Genomic DNA, 6,705 nt, shown 5'->3' with positions numbered 1-6,705 from the left:
AACAAATATATAAAATCTTCTAAGATAACCCAGACTATTTCTCCCCACTCTGTTCCCCATCCCTCTAACAGCTTACCTCTGGAGATCCCCCAAATCAGCACCCCTTACCCTGACCTTATAGTTCCTCAGCCTGAGGTCCTGGGGCACCGCCCATGCCCACCTCCCACCCCCACTCAACCTACAAAGTAAGATTTTCCAGGTGGGGTCCAGTATGATGCAGTGTCAGCAGTTATTGGAGTTGAAACCCCGGGCCCATGGCAGTTGGAGACCAATGCTCATATCTGCCTTTCTGTGAATTCTTACGATTCAGGGATCTCCTTACAAACAATTAGATTGAAAACCATAAGAAGGGATTATGCCTTTGAAAATATTCACAGATATGAAGGAAAGATAAGTTTTATCTCTGGTGTTCAGGAATGCTTGTGGCATTTCATCGATCCCTGCTGTTTGCTTACAGCACTGACCCCTTCCATGAAGCTGTATTGAAGATGCCACAGCAGCCACAGCAGGACAAGAGCGGGAGCCATGGGGCGCATGCATGTGCTCTGAGCAGCTTATGTGTGGGAATGGACATCTTGGACATTGATGATCTGTTTTCTCGGCTCCCACTTTTTGGGACAAGAAAATCTTATTTAGAAAACAGAATTGCTTCGCAGACAAACGCAGACGAGGGAAGACTTTCCGCCTTATGTGAAAATGCTCAGTGACTTTCATTCCCACTTAATAACTCTACTACTTCCTGCTCATACGGTAGATTGCTACTTACACACCACTTCCTGTACCTTAGCACATTTTACCCTAACAACAATACAGAGAAATGGGCAGGGCATTCTATGCATCATTCCTTTCACGGATTCCTAACAGGTGCCTGCGATGTGCCTGACCCCTGCCCAGGTACCAGGGGAACACACAAGAGGGCCTGACTTGGAGGCTGCTGCCCTCCCGAACCTTGCAGGCTGATGGAAGAGATGAGCCATAGGCACACCATCCAGGTCAACCCAGAAGGTACCAAGAGTTTTGAGACTCCATTGTAAATGCCCTAAAGGCAAGAACCGGCTCTTTTTGTATCTCAGCACCAAGCCCAGGGTCTGGCAAGAGCCAACGTTCGGTTAACATGATTAAATGAATAAGAAGCATTGAGCGCTTTGGAAATTCGGAGTTGGGTTGGGTTTGGGGGGTGGATCACTTCCTACTTGGCGTGGGTCAGTGGACTGAGGCTTCCAGAACAAGGAAATGTTTGGACCTAGCAGCTCCTAGTAATCTGTAGAACTTCACAAGATGTATTTGTTCAGACCCTTACAGATGAAGTATAAATTCATGGAAAAGATGTTAGAATGCCAACCTGTACATCCTCCAGCTTGTATTTGGGTCAAAGGCTTATTTTACCCAAAGTGTCCATTTGCATTCAGGGACCTCCCACTTAGTATTAGTTTCAAAGACTTATCTCCTGTTTTGTTTTTGTGTTTGCTTGGTTTTGCTCTATTTTCTCATAAGAAAAAAGCAATGCTGGGGTACCTGGGTGGCTCAGTGATTGAGTGTCTGCCTTTGGCTCAGGGCATGATCCCCGGATCCTGGGATCGAGTCCACATCAGGCCCCTTGCTGAGAAGCAAGGAGCCTGCTTCTCCCTCTGCCTGTGTCTCTGCCTCTCATTCTGAGTCTCTCATGAATAAATAAATAAAATCTTAAAAAAAAAGAAAGAAAAAACTAATGCCATCTCATAAACAATTTGGAAAGTAGAGACAAGTTTGAAGAATTAGGGGGAAAAATCACCCATAATCCCACTACCTAGAGGCAACCATAGTAATTATTTTTGGCATATTCCTCTACAGCATTCATATATGTATGTATTTTTAACATTGATAAGCACCATTAAAAACACAACTTAGAGTACTTTCCACTGTCAGTAAAGCTCTTCAACAGCTCCCTAGAACACTGTGCAATGCGACATTGTTGCTAACGCTATAACTTAAATTTTCATCGTGTTCAACATTTGGCTTGTCCCAATTTTACGTTAATATAAATAGAGCTGAAGTGAAATCTTTATAAAGCATTACCCACATTTTGGGTTATTTGATTGGAATAGATTCCTCAAAGAGAAATTATGGAATCCATGGAAACAAACATTTGAAGGATCCTAATTAGCTACGTATTACCAAATGGCTTTCTAGGAAGTTTGCCTCAGTGTACCCTGCTCCCAGGGGGTTTGATGCTGTCAACATTCTTGTTCACCAGCTCTTCCAGTTATGTATTGCTGCAGAACAAACTATCCCCCAGGGGAGCAGCTTAAAGCCATCAGCATTTCATTCTCTCTCATAGTTTTGTGGGTAGGAATTCAGGCTGGGCTCAGCTGGCTGGTTCTTCTTTCCCGAGTAGCACTGACTGGGGTTTCTTGGGGAAGGGGGGGTTCAGTTGGCAGCTGGTCTGGTCTGGAGGGTCCAGGATGGCTTTTCTGCATGTCCCGAACCCTGGCTCCATCAAATCCCTTTCCTCTCCATGTGGTCTCAAGGCCTTATCACATGGTTTATACCACATGTAGCCAGACTTGTTACAGGGTGCTCAGGGTGCCCCAAGTGAGCCAGTGTTCCCAGAGGAAGGAAATGGAAGCTGCCAGCCTCTGAAGGCACAGTGTCACTTCTGTCATAATCTGTTGTCAAAGCACAGAGTCCACCCAGCCTCAAGGGAGAGGATCAAGCCATTATGTCTCAGCAGAAGGAATGTCAAAAGATTTGCAGCTGCTACTCATTCGCCCTAACAGCATCGAGGATTATAGTAAGAAATATTAATTTGCTTGCTAATATGAAAGATAAGATATGGCTAGATAAGCACTGCCTTCATTATAATTTATCCATTCCAGTCCTCCACATTTTCATATAAGAGTTGCCACTTGAATTTTCCCACCTGTGAATCGTTTGGTCCTGCCCTTGGGTCTCTGCTAGCTCTGCCACTTGCGACCTCCAGGTGGTGAGAGGCTGTGTAAGCTCTACAAGCCTCTACTTCTTCATCTGCAGAATGGGAGTAATAATGATACCCACCTGAGAACCTGTGAGCGTCGCTGGGATTTTAAATGAGAGAAAGAATCTAAAGAGTTTAACACCGTGCCTGACCCATGACGAACACTCAATACACGCTAGTGACTATTGCTAATCATTATCATTTGTTCAGAGTCTTGTCACGACATGCAGCCGCCAGACTGAGGACGTGCGGATGGAAATATGCAGGGCCCCGGGTTGCTGGGGGCGCCAAGTGACTTCAGACAGAGGCAAAACCAGGCATCCTCTGTGCTCTGCTCGATGCCAGTTTACAGCCCCAATTCCCTGGCACCTCTGCCCAAGGGCAGGGAGCTGACGGCTTGCGAGTGGGCACAGTGCCATGCAACGAGATGGGAATGAGAACAGGCAGCCAGGGGAACATGTATGTGTCCTGCCGTGTTTGTTAAACAAACCGTTCCCAGCCGGGGAGCACTAAAACAGCTGTCAATCCTGGTCTTACAAATCCTGCTAATAGGAGACGTGCAATCATCAATCCAGTTCTGGGAAGAATTACCTTTCAAACTTTTTTTTTTTTTAAAGAAACAGTATAGTACACCCAGCAAATACAGAGAAGTTGATTTATGTCTCATCCATCAAACTGAAATAAATGTTATTCCATGGAAATGAGACCAGCGCTTTGAGACTGGAGGTAGTAAATTCATTTGTTGAGCACTGACTGAGGGGGCACTCACATTTGTCACTTCCCCCTCTTGTCTGAAGGTGACACTCTGCACCCGGCCACCGGCAGCATGAGGTCTTTTGGTGGCATCCCCCCCCCTTCCCGGTCATGATAACGATTGTGTCCTGCCAGGCTCACATTCCCTTCCTGATTTGAGCCCAGTAGAGTGCCTGGCCACAGCTGGCAGCCCTTTGGGTGACATTCTGGACCACACGTAGATCAAACCATGGCCTTGCCAGCTCTTGGTGATGTTTTAGGTGGGTGATGGGCCTGGATGGAAGATAGGCGGGTGTGGGATGCAGCGGGTGGGGGAGAGGTGGGTGATGAGGACTCAGAAGGCGAGGGCTCCTCCGTCACCTACCAATCATGATACCTAGGCTTCCTGTGTCTCAGTTTCCACACCTGCTAAATGAGGATACAAATGCCTTGCCCTGCCTACTTCACAAAAATGTGAAAGCACACGAAACAAAAACCTTATTACCATACGAGATGTAATCATAACTGAAGCAAACAAATTATTTCTGTATTGTTCTTTATTATTTTTAAAGATTTTATTTATTTATCTGACAGACAGACAGAGAGAGGGCCAGCAGGAGGAGGGGAAGGAGCAAGTTCCCTGCTGAGCAGGGAGACCAGTGCAGGGCTTGATCCCAGGACCTGGGATCGTGACCTGAGCCGAAGGCAGACGAGTGACCAACTGAGCCACCCAGGTGCCCTGTCTGTATTGTTCTTTAAAAGGACTTTCACATCTAGTGTATATTTCATTCTCCAACAGCTTTGGAAGGGTTTAATAAATACTGTTTTCCCGTTTTATAGAATGGAAAACTAAGGTGTGTTGAGTTTGACCTGCCGGGTCTTAGAGTAGAACCCAGGCCTCCCACCCTCCTCAATTCCCACTGGACCACACTGTCTTCAGGTGAATATGGGATACTGGATAGGTTTCTAGGGCCATGTTTTTATTTCTCAGTAGGTCATTTCCAGCCGGGCTGCAGTGAGTTGGGACTCAACTTGTATGCCTGTCGGCTGCTCGCCTGGAGAAGCTCATAGACACCCATCCTTCATCTTTCTCAGTCCATGTGACGCTGGATGGGGAGGATTGGGTCATTCGGAGCGACCCAGTCTGGCAGTACGACGTGAATCTGGGAAAAGCAAACACCTTGCTGCAGAGAGGCCAGACTTGTCAGTCAGGTAGAACTGCGTTTTAATGTCTCTGCTTCCTGCCCGGGTAAGTTATTCCATCTCCCTGTGTGTCGTTTGCCTCAAAAATTGGGGACAGTCACTCATGCTGTGTGTGGCTGGTGGGGGATTAAATCATGTCCTGCGTGCAGAGTGGCGGGCCCAGTGCCTGGCACCGAGTGGGTGGACACGTTTTCTTCTTTCTTTCCTTATCACCTCTCTTACCTTTCAGTTTTTCTTCCTTCCCTAGGGGGTCTTGGAAAAATCTCAGAGATAAACCAGACATACTTGACCTTGGAGATTTCTTGAGCAGGTCACGTTCTGTGGACGTGCTATGGCAGTGCGAATGGGCAAAGAGCTCGGGAGGAGCCAGGCGAGCCTCTGAGGTTGGAGACAAAGCAAGAGGGAGGTGGTTGTTCATATAGTGCAACCCATCGCCTTCAAGTATTCCTTGGAACGTGGTACACAGTTCCTCGTGTGCTGGGGAGCAAAGTGACCGCAGAAGCCCTAGCAGCTGCTCCCACCTTTTGCAGGATAACCGTGTAGGACCTGTTACAGGTCCTGTTACACCCGAAGACTGGATTACAGATTCCATTCTCCTTAGAAGAATGGCAGAGGAAACCCACATTATAATAACTTGGGACACTTCACTCTCAAAATTCTGCTTCCAAGAGGTGCAGAGGCTGCCACCCACCCCACCCTGACCCCCACCCCCAGGGGGATTTTAAGTGCATTCCTTCTGTTGATCCTCCTTCCCTCTTCCTCCTCCAGGCCCTGTGCCCCTCTAGTCATTTTCCTGGATCTGTGTCTCAAACGTCTGGCAGCAGGTGGGGAAGGTGTCCATCCCCTTCGAGGACAGAGGAGGAAGAGAGGATGAGCCAGAGAGATGGGAGGCAGGGCAGGTGACAGGGTGGGGGCATCGCATGAGTATCTCTTCCCACTGCACATGCCCGTGGACCGGCCAAGCTCCCTGGCACGCGCCGGTGGGGAAAGCCATGATGACGAATGCCCACGAGACAAAGAGTGTGAGTGGGTGCCTCCCCTGGCCCCCCGCATCTCCTAGCCTGGCTCGTGTGGGAATGGCATGCAAGGGTCCTGTGTGCATAAAGGGTGTTGTGTTCAGATCCCCAGGACTATGTAGACACATCAAAACGCTTCTGAATCTCTCCTTTTTGGGATGGAGGTGCTGGATCATTTTGAGACGACCCCTGTAACCCAGAACAAGTAACTTAAATCTCACTAAGGCTTCCATACTCAGGTTTCTGCCCCAACCTAAGACAATTTATTTATAGCTCCCCGAATGTAATAAGGTTGAATAAAAACTCATATGTCAGGCTGTAACAAAGTCTTTGGTCTGCTGGATGACTTGTAACTTCACCTGGTGCTGATGCCACGTGCTCAGCAGCATTCCTGGGGCTTCCGACTGTTGCCCTCCACTGGGCTTTACGGCCTGCATTGTGGTGCTTCATAGCACCACGCTTGGTCTCGAGAACGTGGGCCTATGAGCTCCCTGGCCCTGTCGTTCAGCTTAATGGTGGATGAGCTTGTGTATGAGCAATCCTTTCTGAAAGTCAGTAGGATCCTGTGGGTACTACTGGATATTTTTAGACTGGAGTTTGGGGGATGGGGTGGAATGTAGGCTTTTTGATACTGAATATGCCACAGAAGTAACATAGTGTGTTAAGAGCGTGGTGCAATGTGGTCCTGGGTGGTGTGTGTGTGTGTGTGTGTGTTTCCGTGAGCTAGAAGAACAAGCAGGGCATGGACTCTCAGCTCACTCAGTTGCCCTGTTATTACTGTTAGAGTTTCTACTATTTCCA

The sequence above is a fragment of the Vulpes lagopus genome, chromosome 2 (genome assembly GCF_018345385.1).
Source record: "Vulpes lagopus strain Blue_001 chromosome 2, ASM1834538v1, whole genome shotgun sequence".
Lineage (NCBI taxonomy): Eukaryota > Metazoa > Chordata > Mammalia > Carnivora > Canidae > Vulpes > Vulpes lagopus.
Note: the sequence above shows the minus strand (reverse complement) of the source record.